At 30.6% G+C, this 26,945-nt stretch overlaps 2 long non-coding RNA genes across 6 annotated transcripts; both read left to right on the top strand.

Moving 5' to 3' along the window:
• The first annotated feature begins 2,784 nt into the window (after window positions 1-2,784).
• On the top strand, window positions 2,785-7,005 carry LOC146998156 (uncharacterized). 5 transcript variants are annotated; one of them, XR_015040331.1, is made up of 4 exons: window positions 3,107-3,413; window positions 5,073-5,110; window positions 5,686-5,735; window positions 6,783-7,005. It is a non-coding gene; the product is annotated as an uncharacterized LOC146998156 (long non-coding RNA). The 5 variants fall into 5 exon arrangements; XR_015040329.1 differs by having other exon boundaries at window positions 3,199-3,413; window positions 6,787-7,005; XR_015040332.1 differs by lacking the exon at window positions 5,073-5,110 and having other exon boundaries at window positions 2,785-3,413.
• Window positions 7,006-18,438: 11,433 nt separating this feature from the next.
• Window positions 18,439-25,342, top strand: LOC146998155 (uncharacterized). Its single transcript, XR_015040328.1, has 3 exons — window positions 18,439-19,586; window positions 22,124-22,213; window positions 25,208-25,342. It is a non-coding gene; the product is annotated as an uncharacterized LOC146998155 (long non-coding RNA).
• Window positions 25,343-26,945: the final 1,603 nt, after the last annotated feature.

Raw genomic sequence — 26,945 nt, 5'->3', positions numbered from 1 at the left:
CAAAGAGAGATGGTGTACAGCGTTCATTTCTGTATTTTTGCAAAGTTAGGGAGTTTTCAAATGGCTACCCATTTCAGAGAAAGAGAGAGAGACACAGAGAGAGAGAAGGTGTAGAGCGTTAATTTCAGTTTTCCAACATTAGAAGGTCCCAAAATACCTTCTGAATTCAAAGAGAGATCGTGTAGAGCGTTCATTTCCAGTTCTCCAAGATCAGAAGAAGAGGGTCCGCTTTTCCCAAAAGGGCTTTCCGCATTCAGAGACAGCGAAATGCAGACTTCAGTTTTCTCCCTCCCCAAGAATAGAGGGTCCCAAAATGGCTTCCCATTTCAAAGAGAGAGGGAGAGGCGTTCATTTCCATTCTCCAAGATAGGGTCGTCTGCTTTTTCCCAAAATGGCTTCCCAATTCAAAGAGAGAGAGAGAGTAAAAGGGTGTGTAGAGCGGTCATGTTCATTCTCCAAGATAGGGTCGTCAGCTTTTTCTCAAAATGGCATCTCCCCATTCAAAAAGAGATCGTAACCAATTTTTTCCAGTTTTTTCCAAGATGGGGGGGAGAAGAAAACCTAGGATGGAATAACACGACACACAGAGAGAAAGAGAAAAAAAAACGCCATCTTGTCATTTTCTGATAGGGTACCGGTGTTAGAATACATTTGTGACCGACTGTACAATATAAATCTAAAAATTGCTCTTGACTGTTTCATCACATAATGAATGTCTAAGGGAAGGAATGCCTGCGTGGATGGAAAACTTAGTATTCATGTTATACATTGAAAAAGTGAAGAAAACACTCATGCAGCCAGCTTTTTCACCTGCATTTAAAAAGAGACTGGGATAGCGGTGTTCAGCAGGCTTATCTGCTTGTAGATAGATGGGCTTATTAATTACTATATAATTCAAGAACTAGTTAATTTTCATATGGTAAACATGCCTACTGTCACTGAAGAATCATGCATCTGCATTAAACAATAAAAATATAACACAAATTTGAATTTTAAATTAAACTTACTATTAGAAGAATTAAAACCAAATGCTGTAATTTGAAAATGGGAAAAAAATTTGGTTTATATTTGAAAAAGCAAGGATTTTTGTCTGAAAAGTAAAATATATTTTACACACCCCTGTTGCTCTAGATTACTTTGGAGAGAATTTTCTATAGGATAAAGTAAATAAAGTTGTACACATTAAAAGAAATATACCTGTCTGTATATTTCTTTCGTTTTCAGGACTGGAACAATTCGTTACGCACTAAACACTTGACTACAACGCAGTAAACACTTGACCATAAGCTCAGAGAAATCATGGGAACTGATGTTTTTTGTTTACATCGACACGCAGTCTCATTGGATATTGATGTAGTTTATCGGACAAGCTCTCCTGGCACGAGAGCAAACCGGCTCCCCATTGCAATTTTGACGTCATCAGTTACCAGAGCGGTAAAGCGTTGCACTTGAATTCGACTTTAGCAGACGATAGCAGGAACGCCTCTTGCGAGCTAACATTTGCAATTTATCAGAGCGTTGCACTTGAATTCGCCCCTTAATGAATTTTTAGAACTATGAGCTTATATAAATAACAGTGTGCCTCATTGTGTTATACTAACATTAATTAACTAGTAATAAATTATGATAGTAAAATAATTAATCTTGTAATAAATTATGATATTTAAATTAATAAATACTGTTTAATTTGTGTTTTTAATACATATACTCAGTAATTTACACACACACACATATATATATATTTTATATATGGGTGTGTGCGGATTTTTTTTTTTTTTTTTTTTTGGTTCTATGTTGTTAGTCTGCTGCTGTTTTTTGAAAAATGTATGAAAATGTTGAAAATGAAAGTAGCATAAGTTACTTTGGTTAAATTAATATATACTTTTGTTTGATGACTTTTGTTGATATCTCAGGATGCAAGCATACATATTACTTTATATTCCATGCTAAATACCTTGATACGAAGCATTTTAACACCGTCAATATTTGTTTTTTCCTCAGTAACACATCTATTCACCATTACCAAACACACTCACTACACACACACACACACACACACACCTGTGAGACACTATTTATTGTAAATGAAGACAGCTTCTTCTCCTTTTAACTACACTCATGGACACAATTGTATTTTAGGATATTTTCTACTTCTTTTCCTTTTCTTTCTATAGGCCCTTTTTTTTTACCTCTATTATTTTTGGGCCATTTATTTTAAATTTTATTTTGTCCCATCTTTTCTTCCTGGCCTTTTGAACTCGTACAAGATGTACGAAGTTCCTTTTAACTCTCCTCAAATACGAAATTGTACCTCTTTCTATATACCTTTCCTTCGCACCTATACTTGATTTTTCGCCCATCGGAGCAAAACGACTTAGCGGGTGCAAAACAAGACATCTGTCTACTTTGTCTGTCTGTCTGTCTGTCTTAATGTAGGATAAACGGAAACCTATCTGTCTGTCCGACCGAGGCAAGCGGCAGCACGATCGCTGCGCTCCGTAAAAAAGTGCAAAAATTTCCTTTCCTCTTGGTGATTATCAATTAAATTTCTTTGAAAAATGTTTTTATTTTTCTACAACACCTGTATCATTCCAATGAATTTCGACTCCGATGTTGACGAGAATAAAACAGCGGACAATGTAAGGATATACTCCAAAAGCCTGGAATTTTAAGATAAGTACTTTTCTTTCATCTAAACTAAATCAAATTTCTATAAATAAGTGCCTTTAAATCAATAAATCTTAATTTTCCATCAGTTTAAAGCATTAAAAAATACTGGAAATTGCCATTGCTTGTGGCTTCCTTTGTCTATCAACTCCAAACAGACGCCAACGTTATCAGTTCACGTCTGTCAACACTTACAAGGCCCTTAAGGAATCTCGAGAGAGGGAAAATTTGGGGATGAGAGGGAAAATTTGGGCATCGCGCTATTTCCCTCTCGGATCTTCTGGATTCTCTTTTCTTTTTAGATCGCTTGAATATAGTTTCGCCTTTAAGGGGCGAATTCAAGTGCAACGCTCTGATAAATTGCAAATGTTAGCTCGCAAGAGGCGTTCCTGCTATCGGCTGCTAAAGTCGAATTCAAGTGCAACGCTTTACCGCTCTGGTAACTGATGACGTCAAAATTGCAATGGGGAGCTGGTTTGCTGTCGTGCCAGGAGAGCTTGTCCGATAAACTACATCAATATCCAATGAGACTGCGTGTCGATGTAAACAGAAAACATCAGTTCCCATGATTTCTCTGAGCTTATGGTCAAGTGTTTACTGCGTTGTAGTGTTGTGTAACGAATTGTTCCAGTCCTGAAAACGAAAGAAATATATTTCTTTTAATGTGTACAACATGTATTTAATGTGTACAACTTTATTTACTTTATCCTATAGAAAATTCCCTCCAAAGTAAACTACAGCAACAGGTGAGTGTAAAATATATTTTACTTTTCATACAAAAATCCTTGCTTTTTCAAATATAAACCAAATTTTTTTCCCATTTTCAAATTACAGCATTTGGTTTTAATTCTTCTAATAGTAAGTTTAATTTACAATTCAAATTTGTGTTATATTTTTATTGTTTAATGCAGATGCATGATTCTTCAGTGACAGTAGGCATGTTTACCATATGAAAATTAACTAGTTCTTGAATTACATAGTAATTAATAAGCCCATCTATCTACAAGCAGATAAGCCTGCTGAACACCGCTATCCCAGTCTCTCTTTAAATCCAGGTGAAAAAGCTGGCTGCATGAGTGTTTTCTTCATTTTTTCAATGTATAACATGAATACTAAGTTTTACTTAGTCTTCCACGCAGGCATTCCTTCCCTTAGACATTCATTATGTGATGAAACAGTTAAGAGCAATTTTTAGATTTATATTGTACATCGTTGGGAAAATATAAAAATGAAATTAAAGGTATTTCAATGTAATACAATAAATAAAAAATTATATGAAACCCTGATAATTCTAATGTGATATTAATGTAATATATACATCCAGAGTAAAGGTTAATTTATAAATTATGCTTTGTGTTCTGCTCATTATATTGTGCATTTACAGTACACTTTCTTCCTCTTAAGTGAAAGTTTGGACCCATTCTCATTTGATATCAGTTATGTTCAGATTTATTTATTTCATAAAATTTCAAAAAACAATTTTTGGCTATTAAAAGCTACAAGTGCAGAAACAAAAGCTTAATTTCTTTACTGTAACTGTGTCATGCTTCTCTGCTGATAATGAAAGTCGTTTTTTAATAAGATTTCTTTCATTGCATATATTAATTATATCTTTTACCATACTGGTTGCCATCTTTCATTGTGCATTCTTCAATATTTTTTGGTACTTAACGTATTAACACAAACACCTGGATCAGTTTGGTGGTCTTTATAAATGAAAAGAGAAAAATACTTATCAGGAGAAGTACGTTGTTTTTGCAGCTTGCTTTTAGCATAACCAAACTATCAATATTTATCTAAGTTGGCAAAATGTTATCAACATATCAAAGGAAAAACATTTAACAAATTTTAAAATACTAATTTCAATTATTAAATAAAAATTATATGATAGTTTAAAAAAAATACATTTTCCACAAATTTTTTGTCTAATTTTTTAGCACTTGTGCCAAGTGATCTGTTTTCACTTAAAAAAAAAAAATCAGAGAATTACATAAACTTGATACTGCATGCCTTGTCTATGTACCAAATTCATCTCATAGTTGTTTCCATTAGAAATTTTTGTACTAAAATGTTCTATTCCTGCAGAACTTTTAACACAGCTTCGTCTTTTGATGGTAAGTTCCACAAGCAGTATTTTAAATCTGAAATTAATCTAAAACAACTATTCGTATCTAAAATCCATTGGAACTTGAAATACAACATAAGAAACACATATGAAAATGGTGACATTGCTTGAATGAAAAATTGTCATGAGCATGTTACCTGAAAAATTTTGATACATAATCGTTGTCACAGTTTGGCACATTTTTGAAAATTTGGTAACTTTTATTAAGCTGGTTTCAATAATATGCAAATATCTTTTATTCTTATGATTGCTTCATTGTATACTTTTTCCCTTTCCCTAGAGTGCAGTACAATACCACAAGTTTTCCAGCCAAATGCGGTATGCATTTAAAGTTTCTATACATTTATATAAATTTTAAGAGAGTAAAATATTGACAAAAACTGCTTTAAGTTTTCAACTCTTGTTTTATTTTTCATTAAAAATATGCTACCATTATGTATAATTCATTTTTTTAATGTAAATGTTTTTAAGTATTTGTAGGATAAAGGCAAATTACGCTTATTCATTCTTTCTTTGATATAATACATGTAGCTCATTACCTGAAATTAATGTTTGTCAAATTGTTGTGCATAAATTAGAAGTATGCATGTTTCTTTTAAGTCAGTTATGTTTCAGGAACTATCTTTAATGAATTGTATAGAAAATTGTGGACGAGGTGTTAGGTGTACAGGAACGTGGTATATTATAAACATGTATAGTATCTCATAGTATATAAACTCATAACTTTGATTATGCAGTATGCTTTGTATATTATTTCTGAAAGCATGTATATTTCAATCAAGATTGTTGAGTAAACTTTTCTTGCTTTATGCTATCTCTGAAAGCATGTATATTTCAGTCAAGATTGTTGAGTAAATTGTGCTTATTTTATGCTTTTTTCTTTTTTACATTAGAAAATTCCACACCTCACGAGGAAATCTGCAATGGCATTTGGAAATGACAAGTTTGTATCTATTACATAAAATCTAATGTTTTCTGCATTCTTCTTTTCCTTTTCCTCCCAACAGAAAAACTTTAATGGTATAAATCAGCGGTTTTCAAACTTTTGACTGTAGTGTACCATCTAAGCAAAAACTGAAAAACATTAAGACTACCACTAATTTTACAATGATTATTTTTCAATTCCTCAATAGAAATATTAAAAATATATATATATATATATATATATATATTGCCATTTGCACACTCTTTGTATTAAGTATGTACACATAAAGAACTATTAGATTAAAAACTGATGATTACTTAATTATCAAAATTAAATTTAATTAAATTAATTATTCACTTGATTATCAAAATTTCAGTTATAATACTTTAATATTTAATTTCTTTATGTCTGCTCTTATTTCATTTAATGGTAAATTAGGATCCACTTTTTATTTTGATGAGTATTTATATTTCAAATTTAACATGGAAAAAATCATTTTTTACACAAACAGGTTGTGCGAAAAGACAATACAAATTTGATAGCTTTATTTGAAATGCCTTTAAATTCTTTTTTTCGGTTCAGCCAAAAGTTAACAAGTGTGTCATTTACTAAATCTTCAAGTCAATTTTGATCAAAGGAAATTTCTATTAACTATTCTTTTCTTTATGAGATTTTTGAATTTCATAGTTAAAAATATTTTGTTTCTTTGCATACCACCGGCTGAGAACCGCTGGTATAAATTAATTATAACAGATGTAAATTAATATTTCTCATACAAAAGAGTTATTTCAATTCTTTATTGCGAACATTATATACAAAGTAAGTCTTTTATTAACAACAAGATTTTAAGAATTTAAAATAATAATCATTAAATCCTCTTGATCTATAAACAGTCTTAAAAATTATAAAGGGAAAAAAATTGAAAGTTAAAGAAATCAATATTATGAATTGTTCCTTTTTAGAGAAGTTTCATTGTTTAATTAATTATAAAAAGTGTTTTACATTATGAAATATAAAAATGAAGAATATTTGTATTTGAATGAATATTTTAAAATTTTCCCTCAGATAGAAGCTCAACTATTTGAAGCAGGAGACCGAAGAGAAAAAAGGAAGAGAGATGATATTACAGCTGCAGAAAAGGAAATAATTAAAACGCAGAAGAATATATTAATGTACTGTGTGAAATATGTGACTTGTATAAGCAATCAGTTGCAAATCAGTCTGCTGTCATAGAAAATCAAAATATAATTATTAATTTATTAAAAAAATAAATCATGCATTTCAAATATTACAGTGTTTTCATTCTTGTATGTATTTCTGCAGTGCGGGATTCATATTTTAATTGTAAAATTTACTACTTTCTTAATTTTATAAAATTTTGTGATTATAAAAATTATTTAAAAGAAATTCACAGATCCATTATATGACATAAACATTATAATAATTCTAATACCACTATTATAAGTCTCGTGAAAATATTTATGCATTTTACACAGCAATTATCTTTTTCCTGGGGGAAAATGGTAATAAGACCTGTAAGAATCTTTAGTCAATGTATTACAAATTTTAATTTTCAGATATAACACGAAATGAATTAAATTGTTTTTCAATTATGTTAATAAGTTATATGAATGAGATGTGGTATTAAAAATTTCATTTCTTTTTATCGTTGAAGAAATAACATTCGATATCCTACAGCTCCATAACAATGGCAGATAAAATTGACATTCTAATTTCGAAGTTCTAAAAATACAGAGATGACAACTATTAAAGTATGGCTAATGTCTAGTTTACAATAACAGTGTTGAGTCGCGTACTAAAAATTAAGTGAATCAAACTGTATTTATTTTCCCCCTTCTCTTTTTTTGGCTGAAAAACAATTTATTATACACTCATGATTTTACTTAAATGTATTTCTTTTAATGGCAAACCCACTGAGGTAAGTATGCAGTAAGTTATTATAGTCAATGCGTAATGATGATATAAATCTAAATTCAGCAAACAATCTTTCCCTTACTTTAATGTTTTAAAATCTAGAATTAAAAGAAAAATGTATGTTCTTTAAATAATACAAGAGGATATGGAGGCATAAATCATAGGCTGTTTATTCTTTACATATTATGCTAATCAGGAATTGGAGCAAAACCCTGCTTAATTGAAGAATATGCTTACAGGAATGGTGGAGGAAAATTTAACTGTCCAATATTTGTTTTGCCCACCCCCAAGACATAAACAGCATAGAGTGAAATAATTGTTTTTAGGAAATACATTTAAATATCTTTGACAGAATACGTCAGTTTTAATTTATACTATAATAAATAAGCATGAAGTTCTTATGCTATTAAATGTGTATTGTCACATGGAAATTTTCTATCTTGTCCCACGGAAGGGGACGAAAGGGAAACATTTGACTTTTTGGAAGAAACTGAATTTCGGTGCAGTAAATCTTATTGCTAAGTTTAAGATAAATTAAGTGCAATGCTAATTTATAGTGACTTACTATTGTAAATCATGACTGGCATACCCAACACTAAAATACATATATATCAAGCCTATTAAGTTATTTCTGGTAGTCAAGAGTTTTTAAACATAAATGATGGAAACAAGAAATTCAGAGGGAAGAACAATAATGATAAAAGTTGTCAGTATGCATTTGAAACCAGGACTAATAAAATTATTTAGGATTATTATTATCAATTAAAATCATTTAGGGTTGTGCATTTAGTTACAGGTTTAAATATAAACCATGGCTTGTGGGTCCCCAAGAATATATTACGAAAGTAATTTTTTTCATAATATATTCTTTATTATCCATGAAGGGGGTTTCACCTTTGCCAGAGGTTCATTGTTGCCCACTTAGGGTTTTTATTATCGAGTTTCAAAATTTAAAGATAATTCATTGTGCAATGCAATTTCAACATGCACTGACTGAAAACTTTCTGAAGGTACCAACTCATCATCTTCAAACACATCAATCTCAGGATTTTCAACACAATACCTTAAGCATATATTATGTAAAATGGCCACCAGATATGACCATTTTACATATTTTGCTTTGTGAATACAATAGTGTTCCACCAGTATCGTGCAGTACCCTAAATCTTGATTTGATCTCTATAGCTGCACGAACTTTTCTGTGCTTCTCATTATAGAGATATTCCCATGATAAAATGGAAATATAATCCACTATCTCCCAAAGATATGCACGATGCAACAAAATACTATCTAGATTTTGTTTCAGTCCACTCCATATAAATGCATCATGAGTATTGCCTGGCCATTGTCCTATAGCATAGAGAACCCTCAGACCAGCATTCCATACCTAGAAAAACATAAATCCTAAGTCAAAAGAAAGTTTCATTTGAAATTTTAATATACAGATTTTTAACATTAAATATAGTTGATATATTAATAAATCAGTCTTTTTAAGGAGTTTACTTTCCATTTTTAACAAAAATATGTCACTGTTTTTTCATTATTAAAAAATATGCAATAAAACGTTACAACACACACACACAAAAAAAAAAAAAAAAAAAAAAAAAACATTACAGCTACCCTTTTTTTATTAAATTGTAGTAATTATAGTAAATAGGTGATTCTAAAATTTATTTAATATTTTGTATTATTTAATATCTATACTTCACTATAATTATAGTATAGATAGCTTTTTGTTATTATTATTTGAATAATAATGAAACATTCTTGCAGTAATTTGAAATGACTATAATATTATACTTATTATCATATATTTCTTACCTTTTCACCATTAATGGAAAATTTATTTTTCCGATTAAGGAAGACAAAACAAAAATTAATATCACCACACTCGCAACATCTGCGGTTTCATTTGTATGTAACCCAAAATAATTCTTGGTAAGCTAGGTAGAATCACATTTGTGATTGCACTCCAGTTCTTTTACAGCTGGTCGAAAGAATTAACATCTACTGTATGTGGAAATAGCGAACAAAACAGTAAGAAATTGGAACAATTACCTGTGGACAACTTGTATTCATAGCATTCTAAAATGAGCTTTTGGTAAAATTTAACCGCAAATAAAACAGTAGTAAAGAACGAATGTTTTTTCACGAAGTGGGTCCAATACTTTCACAGCAGGGTTATTTCATGTATTCTGCAGAGAGACTGTTGTATGGTTTGTTGTAACTGCTGTATACAAATGTCTGGCTCAGAATTCCACAGCAGTAATTAGCACAACTTTCATGGTTGATGGTATAATATGGAGGTACCAAAAATTAGTATTATCACAGTAACTGCAAGATGGCTTATATTTCTAAAACTCAGTTAACACATTTCATGCAGAAAGAAAATATTATCCAGTTTTATACTTAAATCAATGTCACTGAAATGTGGTAAAAGCAATCTGCTTAAGAAAACAGATGCCTCTGTAGAGGACTTTCTATGGAAAACTGGCTTTCATTACCATTATACATGGGCAAAACCAATGTCATGTAATATAATAATCTATTAGTACAGTAAATACATTTAATTTCTTTGTATTTATTTATGTCATGCTGCTTTTTGTGTAATTTAGTATGATAACCTTATAAGTTTATTTAATTCTGATCATGTTCTACGGAAGTAAGGTACGTCACCTGTTATCGAGAATATCAAGTTATTAATAGTTATGTGAAAGTCTGCAATAACTTTTCATATCATAAGAGATTTATGAATGTGTATATAACTTACATGTGTAGTTATTATGCAAGATCTATAGAAAGTATCCAAAATTACCATGACATTAATCACATTGTACGAACAGGCAAGACATTATACATTAGGAAAAAATTAACTAATATTTTGGGGGATGAAATACTATTTTACACATGGGAACTGTTTAAACAGCTGAGAAAAATTCATGGTTTTCCCCCCTACAATTACAGAATATATATATATATATTGTTTCATAAGAATAAAAAGTAAAGTTAAATTTAAATAATTCTCATGTGCCATTGCTGTAAAGAATGAAATTTGAATTTAACAAATATTCTCTATTCATATAAAGTTAATTTAAATTATGAAATTTTAATTGCATACATATCAAAGATTAATTATTGCTGCAAACTAATTTACTATATCACTGAAATTCTGAGAGCATATGTAAATTAAATGCACGTATCTAAAACCATGAAAAAAATACATAATATTCCAAAAAACTAATCCCAAACATATACATATATATATATATATCTCAAAGACAGGCATATGCATAATTTCTGTTAGAAAAACAATTTCTCCGAGATTACGTTTTAGAGTAATTAAAACAATAAATGGTTGATCTTTACATTACGGTAACTGGTAGTTTGGCGACATTTTGGAGGCGATAAAGGTTACTACCTGGGACTTTGGTATTAATGTTAGCAGTACTGAGTTCCGATTACGCATTATTTTGTGTGGGGGAAATGCGAGATCATGGGATATGTCATGTGATATTAATGGACGAATTACGGTTCTTTAATCGGAAAAGGGGGGAAATCGGGAAAAAATCTGGAAATTTTGTATTTGGCTTTATTCTGTGTTGTGTGAAATAGTGTTTGTGAATTTTTGGATCCCATGGCCGTAAGTAAAGTGAATTCGAAATGGGTATTTAGTGGTATTGAAAAGGATAGTAAGAAATGTTTTTTAAGGTTGTGTGAGAGAGAAATAAACATGTTTTATTATGTTATTTATTTTACCTGGTATCTTGCTTTGAAAGATAAGTATGATTTTAAAGATTCTGAAAGAGAATGAAGAAAAGTGTATCCGCCACGTAATGAAGATTCTGAAGGAGATTAGGTAAGTTAGTATTTTTAATTATTTTTATGCATTGTTGGAAATGTAAGGTGGAAAGGAATTTGGTATTATTGGGAAAATTGTTATTAGCAATGATTTAGTTTAAAGTAATTAGGATTGTAAGGTAATTTTTATTAATTGAATGTATGTGCTCATGTATATTTTAAGTGGTGTTTTTGAATTTAATTATATTTTAATGAAATGATAATTATTTTGTGAATTTTATACTTGTAGGAATTTGGTGTATGTTTAAGTTGAAATGAATGTGCATGGAAATAATTTAAATATTTGATAATAAATATTTGTAATGCTTCATGTATGAATTCGTTGGTGACGTGTATAATGTAATAGATGATTTAGAGGTAAAAGTTTTTGGATATTTTATTTATTTTATATGTGGAAATGTTCATATTTGTAAAGGGTAAATACTTTTTCGCGATCAGGTAATTTCATATATGTTCTTTTTACCGGGTTTAAAGATTGAGAAAATTGTCATGTATTTTCGTGAAATTTTTCGAATTTATGAGAAAAAAGCAGTGTACACGGATATAGTGAAGAGTGTGCGCAATGCCATTTTTGTGCAATTCTGGGATGTTTTTTTAAGTAAAAATAAGTCGGCGTGTACATGGTTTATGTGTATGTGTTATTTTGAAAAACGCGTAAGGTGTATGGTATTGTGCACTTTTTCTGAATTTTGCAGTGAATATTTGTCATGATTAAGCAGTTTTGTTTGATAAAATTTCTAGCGTGTAATTCGGCTAGTAGATTGTTGGAAGAAGTGTTCAGTAGATAAGAAGAAAAGAAACATGTCTTTACTTCGTGAAGACAAAATGGCGGCGGGGAAAAAAAAATAGAGGGTTGCTGTAGGGGAGTTGGTCGCCAAATTTTCGCCAAAAAATCGCCAAGTTACCGTAATGTAAAGATCAACCCAATAAATTAATGGTGATATTATTACTGCATTCCAAAATTCGCAGTAATTAACGATTTCGATCATTACTATGGAAAAAAAAAGGGGGTTGAAAAAGAAAGAATCCTGATACAATAACATTAAAAATTTGTGTGTTTACGCATAAAAATATATAACATTCTCAAATAGGTCATTTAAGCATAGTCTTTGATTCGGAAACATTTCCAGAAGTATTTCAGTTTTCATAATTTGAAGTAAAAACAAACCTGCTTTTGCAGAGAATATCCATTGGCAGTTGCCTTCAGAAAAGGTTTCAATTCATTGAAGCAAACCGATTTAATCTGAATCAACTGATGAATTCACGCTCCACCATTTCAAAAGCATTACGACTGTCTCTTAAATGCCAAGGGATTCGATCAGCATTTCTCCGATTTCTTAAAGGTCTGAGCAAAATCACTTCATCCATCTTGTTTACAGTCGCTGTTAAGAGTTTGCGGCAGGTCAGGAGTAGCCGCAAAATTCCTCTATGGTAGTGACGTATTTTCAGTAGGCGTGTCCGAAAAGCGTTGCACTTGAATTCGGTTTTGCAATGCAAGTGCGATTACCATGACAAGCGTTGCACTTGAATTCGCCCCTAAATAATAGTATACCTCACCGATTTTTTCTCATACTGTTCTTTGCTATCTGTTAAATGTCCATATGTAAGGGATGGTTTATTCTTCACCGCCTTAAATGAATTCTTAGAACTATGAGCTTATATAAATAACAGTGTGCCTCATTGTGTTATACTAACATTAATTAACTAGTAATAAATTATGATAGTAAAATAATTAATCTTGTAATAAATTATGATAGTTAAATTAATAAATACTGTTTAATTTGTGTTTTTAATACATATACTAAGTAATTTACACACACACACACACACACACACACATATATATATATATATATTGGTGTGTGCGGTTGTGGTTTTGCATTGTATATGGTTCTATATTGTTAGTCTGCTGCTGTTTTTTGAAAAATGTATGAAAATGTTGAGAATGAAAGTAGCATAAGTTACTTTGATTAAATTATTATATACTTTTGCTTGATGACCTTTGTTGATATCTCAGGATGCAAGCATATATATTACTTTATATTCCATGCTAATTAGCTTAATACGAAGCATTTTAACACCGTCAATATTTGTTTTCTCCCCAGTAACACATCTATTCACCATTACCAAACACACTCACTACACACACACATCTGTGAGACACTATTTATTGTAAATGAAGACAGTTTCTTCTCCTTTTAACTACACTCATGGACACAATCGTATTTTAGGATATTTTCTACTTCTTTTCCTTTTCTTTCTAAAGGCCCTTTTTTTCCCCTTCTATTATTTTTGGGCCATTTATTTAAAATTTTGTCCCATCTTTTCTTTCTGGCCTTTTGACTCGTACAAGATGTACGAAGTTCCTTTTTACTCTCCTCAAATACGAAATTGCCCCTCTTTCTATATACCTTTCCTTCGCACCTATGCTTGATTTTTCGCCCATCGGTGCAGAAAGACTTAGCGGGTGCAAAACAAGACATCTGTCTACATTGTCTGTCTGTCTGTCTTAATGTAGAATAAACGATGTTTGTGTACATCTTGTAATCATCACTGAGCACGTACCCAACACATATAAAATACAACACATGGCGCAGCTCGTCGTTGATTAAAAAAAGAAAATCTTTTTGAAGAACCATGCAGCCTCGGTAAAGATGTTCTAAACAAAAACATCATGGGAAGTTGTTTACTGTGAAATCGAAACTTATATCGCTGGTAAGTGAGTTGTTTATTTTTATTGGAAGTGGGTAAAAATACGTATATATAAACTATTTAAAGCCCTAAATTAAATATGGATGGATTAAAGCCACCAAGTAATCTAAGTTTCGAAGGAAATTTAAGCGAAAATTGGAAGAAATGGAAACAAAAATTCCAAATTTATATGTTAGCGTCTGGTGGTATCACTAAATCACCTGAAATTAAAGTAGCTATTTTATTGCATATAATTGGTGAAGAAGCACTTGAAAAATTTAATACTTTTAATTTAAGTGAAGAAGATAAGAAGGATGTTGACAAAGTAATTGAAGCTTTCGAAAATTGTTGCATACCGAAAGCAAACGAAAGTGTTGATAGACATATATTTTTCTGTCGAACACAACATGTAGGTGAATCGTTTGATGATTTCTTAACCGATTTAAAGAAATTAAGTAGCAACTGTGGATTTGCAGAATTAAAAGATAGTTTAATAGAGATAGAATAGTAATAAGAGATAGAATAGTAGAGATAGAATAGAGATAGTATAGTGGAATTCTAAATAAAAATCTCAAACATAGATTATTAAGGGAAGATCAGTTAACATTGGAGAAATGTATTAAAATGTGTAAAGCTTCTGAATTAGCAGAACTTCAGCTGAAAACTTTAACTGAAGAAAATAAAATAGAAGCTATCAAACGTAATAAATTTCGACCTTCAGAGGAAAAACGTCAGCCTTGTAAGAAAGACTTTCATGTAAAACAAAAGCAACAAAGTACTAAATCTTCTTCAAACTATCAAGGAAATAAGTACAATAATCCAAAACCATGTAGAAAATGTGGAACTTTTCATAAGTTATACAACTGTCCTGCTTATAATAAGATTTGCTTGTACTGTAAAAAGAAAAATCACTTTTCTAAAATGTGCACTTTTAAAAATGTTAATGTTGTACAGAATAATTTAGAGCATGAGTTACATAATAATGGTAATGAATATATTTTAGGGTCAGTAGAAGATATAAATCCATTTTCTAAAAATAAAACTGAATGGTTTGAAAAACTAAAAGTAAACATATCTAAATATTTATTTGTTAAGTTGGATACTGGAGCTTAGTGTAATGTGCTACCATTGCCTAAATTTAAACAATTAAATTTAAGAGAGAAATGTTTGACTAAATCAAAAGTCACTTTAAATAATTACAATGGTACTACAATTGATGTAGTTGGAAAATGTAAATTATTATGTGAAACATCGAAAGGGAACAAGGATGAAATAGAATTTCAAGTTGTAGCATGTGATAAAACTGTTCCAGATATTTTAGGTTTACCTACATTGCAAAAATTAAACCTAATACAAAGGATTTGTACAGTAAATCCTGATTCTAATGAAAGGTTACCAGAAATTTTAAAAGGATATCAAGATTTGTTTAAAGGAACTGGGAATTTAACTGGATATACATATCATATTAAATTAAAACCAGGAGCTGTTGGTAAAATAGAACCCTGTAGGAAAATTCCACTTAGCTTATTAAATCCATTAAAAAAGGAATTAGCAAGAATGGAAAAAGATGGTATTATAAAGAAAGTTAACCAACCACTGTTGGTTGGTTAACTTTGTGAATTCATTAGTGGTAGTAAGGAAAAAGAATGGAAATTTAAGAGTGTGTTTGGATCCTCAGCACCTTAACCAAAATATACTGAGAGAACATTATCACATACCAACCTTTGAAGAAATTTCATCTCAAATGACAAATGCAAAGGTCTTTAGTATTTTAGATGCAAACAAAGCATTTTGGCAAATTAAACTGTCAGATTCAAGTTGTGAATTTACTACATTTAACACTCCGTTTGGTAGATATTGTTTTTTGAGGTTGCCATATGGACTGAGTTCATCACCAGAAGTTTTCCACGGAAGTTTTTCTGAAATTTTTAGTGATTTAGAAGGAGTTCAAATATATATAGATGACTTATTAGTTTGGGGTAAAGATAAAAAAGAACGTGATTCAAGATTAAAGAAGTTGTTGGACAGAGCCAGAGAAAAGAATGTTAAATTTAATTTAAATAAATGTAAATTTGGGCTGAATGAAGTGAAATATATGGGACATATATTTTCTAAAGATGGTTTAAAACCAGATGAAGACAAAATTAAGGCTATTCTAGATATAAAACCACCAAAAAATGTGAAAGAATTAGAAACTTTTCTAGGAATGATTACATATGTTTCTAGATTTATACCTAATGTATCAGAATTGACATCATGTTTAAGAGATTTGTTGAAAAAACAAGTTATCTGGAACTGGAATGCAACACATGAAAAAGCATTTAGAAGACTAAAAGATGTCTTGGTAAATAAACCAGTTTTACAGTATTATGATATAAACATGCCAGTAGTTTTATCTGTAGATGCATCTCAAGAAGGACTAGGAGCAGTCTTACTGCAGAATAATTTACCAGTGGCATATGCATCTAAGGCATTAACAGATACACAGAAGAATTATGCTCAAATTCAAAAGGAAACTTTAGCTATTGTATTTGCGTGTGAGAAATTTCACCAATATATATTTGGAAAAAATATTACTGTGGAAAGTGATCATAAACCACTGGAATCAATTTTTAAAAAGCCATTAAATAAATGCCCTGTAAGAAAGACTACAAAGAATGCGTATAAGATTACAGCCATATCAGTTTGAGATAAAATATAAACCAGGAAAAGAACTTTTTATAGCGGATGCATTATCAAGATCATTCACTGATAAAGGATCTGATGTCTTTGAAGGAGAAATAGAAGTTCATGTTGGATTAGTTGTAGAATGTATACCAATGTCTAATGGTAAAATGGAAGTTTTTCAACTGGAAACAGAAAAAGATGAAGAACTACAAGTTTTAAGAAAATTAATTAAAACTGGATGGCCAGATGAAAAATGTATGGTTCCAGAACTGGCAAAACCATATTTTAACTTCAGAGAAGAACTATCAGAAGCAAATGGATTAATATTTAAAAATTCCTGTGTTGTTGTACCAAGAAGTTTACGAAAAGATATGTTAAGCAGAATTCATTATGGTCATTTAGGAGTAGTAAAATGCAAGATCAAAGCAAGAGAAATATTATATTGGCCAGGAATGTCCAAAGAAATTGAAGATTTGGTACTGAATTGTCAAACATGTTTAAGTTTACAAAAAGCTAATACTAAAGAACCAATGATATCTAAAGAAATACCTAATGGTCCATGGGAAGTATTGGGAACAGACCTCTTTTACTTTCAAGGAAGGGATTATCTAATAGTTATAGATTATTTTAGCAAATATGTTGAAATTGGGCATTTGGAAGATTTGTCAAGTGTAGCAGTGATAAAGCAATTGAAATCAATTTTTGCAAGACATGGTATTCCGAAAATAGTATATTCGGATAATGGTCCACAATATAATTGCAGGTAATATATAGATTTTGCAAGAAGATGGAATTTTGAAACCAGAACTTCAAGTCCAAAATACCCGCAGTCTAATGCAATGGTTGAAAGACATATTCAAACTGTCAAGCGAATGTTAGAAAAAGCTGTAGTTGACAACAAGGATCCATATTTAGTTTTACTGGAATATCGCCCCCATAGCACAAAACATCCTCAGGATGTCCTATTTAAGTCGCAATATCCCGGGACATACTTAGGATGTCCTAAGGAGGTTGATTCTCAGATGTCCTGAGGAGATCGTAATTTAACATCCTGAGGATGTCTTATTTAAGTCGCTATGTCCCGGGATATGACAGGATGTCCTGAAGATGTTGATTCTCAGATGTCCTGAGGAGTTCACCAGTTTCACATCCTGAGGACATTCATTCTGCATTGTCCGGAGGACTTTCGTTGTCAAACATTTTGAGGCTATTTGTTCTCAAATTTACCAGTTTTAATTTTTTGACATTGCACATCTGAAACTTGCACATTATTTTATTTTTCATATGTATTTTACTAAGTTGTTTCTAAATGCTGTACATTAAAAATATTGATATGATTGATGATTTATTCTTGTTATTTTGTTATTAATTTTAACTGCTATTTTTTCTGACGTTTTTAAAAATTTTAGTTATGGAAAAGATTTTTTTCAATGGATTAGCATTTTCTAGAATATTTGCAAAATTCTAAATAATATATTTTTTTAATAAAAAATGTATAAATTACATGTATAATTACTTACAGATTACAAACCCTACTACAAATATAGGTAAAATTAGATATATATATATATTTAATTACGCAAACGAATTTTTTTAAAAATTTGGGTATAGAGACATTAGGTATTTTTTTGGAAGCAGGAAACATGAAAAATTAGCAACTGCCTTCGCCGGGAATCGAAGGACGGACCTCTGGAATACCGGCCCAGTGTGCAGAACCACTACACCACGAAGACACGCTAGGTGTGGTGGTGGTGTATTTAATTATGGCAAAGCACACTAGGGCTATCTGCCTAAGGGAAGGGATGTCTTCGTGGAAGACTTTCTAAGGGAAAGTGGCTCGTATACACGTTACACGTGGGGAAAACCACGAAAACACCCATGCAGCCAGCCCGTTCGCGGGATTCGAACCTCGGATCGCCCTACCAGGGTACAGCAACTTTACCGCTCGGCCGCTGGTGGGCCGAAGACACGCTAGGAAAGTGGGAGAAATACCTTATATTACTTCTCTTTTTAAAGGCCGATTTTTTTTAAGGGAATCCAATCACTAAATCCTGGGTGTGGATATACCTCATCCAACACCTTTTTAGTTCGGGCGCCACTGTAGAGACATTAAGATTTTTTTGGGAAGCCGTAGAGATGAAAAATTAGCAACCGCTTTCGCCGTGAATCGAACCACGGACCTCTGAAATACCGGCCCAGCGTGCAGAACTATTACACCACGAAGGCACGCTAGGAAAGCGGGAGAAATACCTCATAAGGAAAATTTTTTTCCTCTAATTACAGGACAGAAAATGTTTTTCAATCGCGCGATCTGTTATTGATATTGAATTACAGTCGTGCGATAATTTCGCAGTAAAGATACATCTCTGATGACTATCCAAGATTCTAGAAACTTTGGTCTTATATAGAGATGGTTGTCTTATAGAAATAATGCTTAATATCAATATTTATTTATAATCTCAGAACTATTAGTCAGTTTCAGAAGTGGTCGTTTGAGAGGCGATATTCTATATATTTATTTACTGATACCCTCAGATTCCAAAATTTGTTTATATTCTCAGAAATATTGGATGGCAAACTACTAGTTCCTCGTATTCTTCCGCAAATCCGTAAACATCTGTCTGATTTGAAACGAAATCCAAAATGGCTGCGCCATGAGGTTAGTATATTAAAGAACCTTGAGGTTAACTTGTATGGATATTTTTTGTTGCATGAAAGGTAAGTTCAGTTGCAATACTTGTATGTTTACTTTTTTTGCTTTTCGAATTTATGTTATTTATGTCATTTTGACAGTTAAATGTTTCACAGCTTTATGAATTGTTACCATTCTGTCGTGAATTACGTGTATCTCAATGGCTGGCTGTCTTTTCAAATATCTAATTTGCCCTGCTATCCAAATGTTTATGACTGAATTTTTTTTAGTCTAGTTTATGCATTCAGTTTCAAAATAATATGTGTGATCAGATTGCTTATTATTTTATTGCAGCAATAAATTTATGTTAAATAGTTTGAACAATTGTATAAAAATAAGAGTTTGCATTGTTTTGTCCAAAATATGTATGGTTGAAACATTATCTTAATCTAGTTTGTAATTCAAGTTTTTTTTGGGGGTACTGTTCTGTACCAGAATCGGAAATGTATGAACCTGTGTTCGTAAGTATGTGCATAGATGTGTATATGTAGACACACAAACATACAAATGTACATGCATACATAAATACATTTCTGAACCCGGTCCTGATAACAGAACAGTACCTTTTTTTAATCTTTTTTGAATATTTTATAAAAGGATTAAGCATTTTTCAAACTGCATATCATTTTAAGATTCGACTTGCAGGAAGACAAAATATGGTCATTCAATCAAATGCTTATGAATGCTTTTATCATTTTCTCATAAATATTGTTTGCATTTTTATTGTATTTTAGATACTTTAGTTATGTAAAGTGAACATGAGAATATTAGGAAAGCTGAAGAATATGAATAGCTACCATAATACATGTATTTTTTCATCGAGCCCATTGTTTTAGGAACCAATGCACCATTATTATATGCTGGCTTATTTTATAGTCATATGCAGTTTAATTTTATGTTCATGTTACTGTAGTATTGTCATTATAGTAAAAGTATTGATAATTTTTGTTGAATCTTGCAAGTTGCCTAACATTCAGGATTATTACTACCGAATTTTACTGATAGGTTTTTTCGAGTTGACATAATCTGTCTGATAAATAAAATAAACTGGTGTTTAAATTATATGCATTTCTCTTAATGTTTCATTGAAAGTGAGATGGAAATATAAATGCTATCCAGAAAAGTGAATTCTTTTTGCCTGAAATAACAAATTGTGCTAAATGATTAATGTTTATATCATTTTAGAAATGTCAATATTAAAGTTTCTCCTCCTTCTCTTCTTTGATTTTGAAATAATTTATAATAAAATAATATATGCATAAGTGTAATTAATGTAAAGTGTCATTCAATAATATAATTTATTTTTACTGATATTTTTATATTTCTTATCTGGGTTTTCTTTTGGTGTTAGAAGGAGGAAAAGACTGTAATGTTTTAATTAAGGAAATAATTAAAACATTACAGTTTTTTAAATAACACAGTTACAGTAATGTTTATTGAAGCAATCAGTACTGTGTGATTGCCAGTGATTGAATAATGTTAAAATGCATTGTTCATTAGGAAATCTTTGGTTATAGATTTTATTTTGACACAAGCTGAAATTTGAATTATTGGAAGCACTTTGAAAACCCGAATTATTTCCTGAATCATTAATCAGGCCAATATATAACATACAAATTTTCATACAAAATTATTTCTTTGAGCATATTATAAAGAGCTCATTTAATTTTATTATTTGTACAAATTTTAGACAAAAGTAGCATGTAACAGTTAAAGATTTATTGAAGCCTACTTGTTACTTGTGGTAACAAAGAAGTGTGAAAGATATTGCCACATTAGCGAACATGACGATCATTGATGCTTAGTTTAGAAATTTAATAATATATTGAGAAATGCTGGGAACTTTCAGAAGTAGACATTTCGGAAATGATGGGCTTGATAAGAAATTTACATGGTTTTATTATTTATTCTTTAGTTAAGAATGGATTTTAGATGTTCATGTGAAAGAATTCTCTTTAGTTCTATGTGAAAGAATTGTTAAAGTTTGGCATTTAAAAAAATGAATTAATAATATTCAATTATCTTTTTATTATACATATATTACTATATATTTCTAATGTGCTATGTAAATGTCAGTGCTAAACAATTGAGATACTATTTTCTGGGCAATCTTTTCTTATACATGAAAAATTCTGATACTTTCTTATCATCTGCCCTCACAGCTTCAACTTATGCTAAAACAGCAAGAGTATGCACACAATAATAGCAAACTATGAATATGCATACCACACACATGTATTTACATGCTTTATATTTAATCTTTATTTCTGAACAGTATTCCATTGGATGAAAAATATGTGAATATTGACCCAATATATATATTTTTGTGTGTGTGCATCCTAAAATTTCTTGTTTCTTATAAAGTGCTTATTTGAATTACTACTTGTGAACAGAGCAGTAGATATGAACCGTAAACTAACCATTTTGCCAATTTTCACAGCTTTGCAGATAGTCAGAAAGCACCAAAATTTGTAATAATGTTAAGTTTAAATGATGTTCTATACTTTTGTGTTAATTTTTCTATTCTATTAATTCTATTACTGTGTTATCAAACTTTCTGCAGGAATTTCAACTGGTTAAGATGTTATTACCATGTGGAGAAGAATTTGGTTTTCAAGCTAGAAAAAATTGCAGCTGAAGGATTTTGTAGAAGGTCAGTCAAACTGGTTTTAGTTAATTATAATTTAATTTTGGGTGAAGAATTCTCAGTTATTTATCATAAGTGTCTAAAGGTCTTCTAAATTAAATTCTGCTTGTTTTTGAAATTTTTTATGACATTCATTCTTTGATTATTATTATTATTTTTTTTTAATTTACTAACTTATGTCCAGGCACACAATGTTGCATTTAATGCCATACCTTAAATATTGTAAAATGTTAAAATAATACATTTCACTTAAAAATGTGGTTGTGACAGTAAATTTTCTGTTACATTTAATCATATCTATAAACATTGGTATACATCATTTTTCAATAATCTGTATATTATTTTGTGCATTTCATTTACATGCAAGATCTGGCATATGACTTGCTTTTCAAACTGATAACATGGTGTAATAATGTAATCTAATGGTTAAAGTTTACTATGGAACGGGCCAAATTTAACAAATTATTCTTTGATAGAAATTTTTTCATGTGTTCAGTGTGTCTCATCTCTTTAAATTGCTAAAGTAAATTTTATGTACTTGCATTTAGGAATTTTGACTGTATCAGAGTAATTTTGTTTCAGTTATTATAACATGCAAGGGAAAAAATTCATTCATAGCTCCGTATTTAAAATTAGTTAATTAAAGTCCTTAATAAAGAGGGACGTTTTGTTGATTTTAATGTCGATAGAGTTTAATTCAAAAATATGCCACATTAAGGGTTACTTTTTAACCTAATTTAAAATTTTCATTACTTTAACATGTCCAATAATTATTATTTTAACTCCGATATTGTAATAATATCAAAATTCCTTACTTTTTGATAGGTAATCCAAATGTAAAACAAGAAAAGAAAAAATTAAAATCTAGAAGTATATTTATTTCATACCTCTAACAAATAAAAACAACGCAAGCACTTTTTACTGTCTGCCTGCATAGTGTGGCATGTCCCGTAAGACTGAGATTTGTATGGTCAAATCCATGTTTCAGTTAAAGGAAAATGCATGCACAGTCTTCTGATTTTCCCTTCGATTAAGGATTCTGTATATACTAGCATAAGAAATATATTAGTTAATGCAGTGTTATACATCAATATTTATAGACAATTATTGTGGCTATGTTTATTATAATTTTGTTCACTGTAATGGCTGGAGTGCCTAAACCATCATGCTGTGTAAACAAAACTCAAGTCTTCATCTCTGCATACTGCTCCACTAGTGTTTAAACCACTGAAATGGTGATTATGGTAGAACATCTTTGGTAAAAATTTACTCTACTGTAACCCTTGGCGAATCGTTTCTTTTTTTTATATCAAGATCGTCATCTGAGAGGATCGGCACCAATTTCAAGGTGGCCGCTACACAAAACCAAAATAAGAAGTCAAAGACATACACAAACTCTGTGTCCATGTACACATCGACCTATTAAAACAGAGAACTGCACAAACTGGGCATTGTGCACTGCCTTAACTTTGTCCATGTACACATTGATCTATTTTCACTTTAAGAAAATCAGAAAGTTAAAAATATCATAGTTACCAGAAAATATTCACCACTGTCTTAACACACAGACAACCAAAAATACATAAACAGAGAGAAATAAGTTACCAAAAATACATATTTCCTAACATAAAAACATTAAACAACAAATCTTCTAACAAAAATTAACACACAGAGACAAAAAAATAAATGAAACGTCATTTTTTTCACGTACCTTTTTTTTCACATGCATATGTTTAGGTTTCCCACCACCATCCTCCAGGTAAGCAATTCAATTCAACTTTTCGTCTCTTAGTCACCTCAGACATACTCAAACGATGGTACCCACACCAAAATAATAAATAGCATGTTCAAAATACAAGACCATACCACTTCCGTGCAACCAAACACAGCAATTGAAAAGAATGGTAAGAACCAAAAACCTGGGACCGTACAAGAGGTTTACTATTAAAAAAAGTAGCTCAAAACTAAATTTATCACAACACGTTGGCAATATTTGAAATAACTCCTTTTTATTGACAAAAAAAAAGTTTTTTTTTTTTTTCCTAAAGGCTACTTTCGCCAACATTATCAACATTAGGGTTACCAAAAAACTTATTTGACGCAATGGGCTTCCACATTTCACAAACAACCACTTTGTGATTTTTTTTCAGACAGAAACCAAGGTGTACCATACAGTAAAGATTAGCCACATCTTCATTTACTACTGTTACAAGTACTTCTTTGGTAAATTTCTGCGGTTAAATTCAAAAGTTTAAAATTGCATTAACATGATCAGATTCAGAGTCATAGTGTTTTCAGTGCTCAGGGACAACTGAAGATTTCGCGCCCCCTACTGCTTGCCAAGGATGGAAAACATTTAATTCTAAAATGTTCTAACATCAGTTTGGCACCCCTTGGATTCTGCGCCCGGGGACAGATGCCCCTCCTTCCCCCCCTCTAGCTACGCCCCTGATCAGATTTTATTTTCTGCACGTAGCTAACAATTACTTATGTGTTGTCAGATAAATGTTACCAGATGCAGTTAATTATTTTTTACTTGCCAATCTCATGAGACAAGTTTTTTTTGCTCCTGCAAGACTTTACTTTGTGTTGCAAAATAAATTCATTCTCATTCTGTTTGGACTTGCCTACACATTAAATTTAAAATAGTTTTATGAATAGGTAAGATGTGATTATCATAATTTTGTTTCTCTCTTTATCTTGGCAACTTTATATGTTGATTCAGTATCCAGGTTATTTACCAGTGGCTGATTGATAAAACTGCTCATATGTTCAGCTGGTGGTTTGAGTTTATTTTCTGACATAAAAAATTTTAAAAGGCATTCCCGCATGTTTATTTTACTATAATCGAAAAATCAAATAATTGCTACTCTGTTTATAGGTATTAAATGTTAAAATATTTTAAATGCTTCCTTTAATTTGCATTCTAATAGTCATTTGTTTAAATTTAATTATAAATTATATTCACATATAGTAATTGTGAGTGTTTTTTTATTTTAGGTGCTGTGAAAGGCAATGACAGAGATCCAATTATCAAGAGTTCTTATATACATAAGAATACATGGATATAAGATTGTTTTTCATGAATTCAAATAAAATGTGATAAATTGGATTAATAAAAACTATTTTGAATTTTGTTAAGTGTTTTTCCTCTGTTAATCATAATATAGTGCCATAAATTTCTGAATGTGTTTATTTTTCATCCAAATAAATAGCTTTACAAAAATTTGTCATATTAATAGATATTGCATAATTTAGCATTATTATAAATATTTATTATAGCAGATTTAGCTGAACTTCTTTTCATCTCTCTGCAGATGAAGTCACAAAGGTAAGTGGTTAGATATTTTTCTGTATTCCCCATTAAGTAATTTTATCTGGTAAATTACCATTACTTATATACTAAAGGTGAAAGAATAAGCTTTCCTTGAAGATACAAAAATTTGCAGATATTTCAAAAAATTGGTATACGTAAAAACGTTCTTAAATTGCCACATATGCGAAACTGAAAATGTTATATATGAAATAGTTCAGAAATATAAATATTTTCACTATTTTTTAACTATAATTCACTGCATTTGTTATATATAATCACAATTTAAGGTAGCAGTGCTTTTCTCACTGTGATTTCTCATATATTTTGATTCATAAATACACGTACATAAATCCACTTATTTTGATTTCTCTTTTGAGACCGAATAAAAAATGAACTAAACATTCTCGTTGACATTGAGAGTTGAATAAAAGCTCACCTCAAAATAAAATGAATTAATAAATTTATTGTAAATTTTACATAGCATATATTGAGCAGAAAGAGTAAACTGGATATACTTAATGGAATTAATAATTGGTAGAGTTGATTGCAGAATAAAATGCCTTAATTGCATGGTAAACAGTAGATCTTTTGAAGTTTTTCTATGTTGCGTAAAATGCAGATTTAAATTTTTGATATTGATTGTCATATAAATGGCAATTACTGTTTTATTTTGCTCTGAAATGAATGGTTAGTAATAAAATTCTGAACATGCGCTAGAATTTACAAAGTTTAATTTGGTGCTGATTTCAACGGGTAAATTTCATTTTACTGAAAGGGCCCACCAGCGGCCGAGCGGTAACGTCGCTGAACACTGGTAGTTCGGTCTGAGGTTCGAATCCCGCGAACGGGCTGGCTGCATGGGTGTTTTCGTGGTTTTCCCCATGTGTAACGTGTATATGAGCCAGTTTCCCTTAAAAAGTCCTCCACGAAGACATCCCTCCCTTAGGGCAGATAGCCCTCGAGTGCTTTGCCGTAATTTAATAAACCAAACCATTTTACTGAATTTTGCGTAAAATAATACCAATGAACCATTGCAAATTATTTTCAGAACTTTTTTTTTTAATCTAAAAGGGCTATTAGTTTTGAAATGTGACTTCATATCGTCAGTCGTAAACTTGTTTCGCTTTTCATTCAAGTCTTGCCATTTGGCAAAATTTAACATATTTACCTTTAAAACCTAATATATAATTGACTAACAAGCCAAGCTATTTAAAAGCATTACACACAGTTCTTAACAATGCTTTTTTTAATTTTTAATCTGATTGATTTAAAATGCATTTAATTCATGATATATCTAATTGAAAACATTTTAATATTTCTACATAATTACATGATATATTTCTTCATTTTTCAAATATATAGAAGATGTATAACTTTCTGGTGTCAGTATCTTATAAAATGTTTTGCTATTTCCACTGCCCC

The sequence above is a fragment of the Stegodyphus dumicola genome, chromosome 3, assembly GCF_044657685.1.
Source record: "Stegodyphus dumicola isolate Sdum_Otavi_A_Nest chromosome 3, ASM4465768v1".
NCBI classification, from domain to species: domain Eukaryota; kingdom Metazoa; phylum Arthropoda; class Arachnida; order Araneae; family Eresidae; genus Stegodyphus; species Stegodyphus dumicola.
Note: the sequence above shows the minus strand (reverse complement) of the source record. Positions and strands in the feature narration are given on the sequence as shown.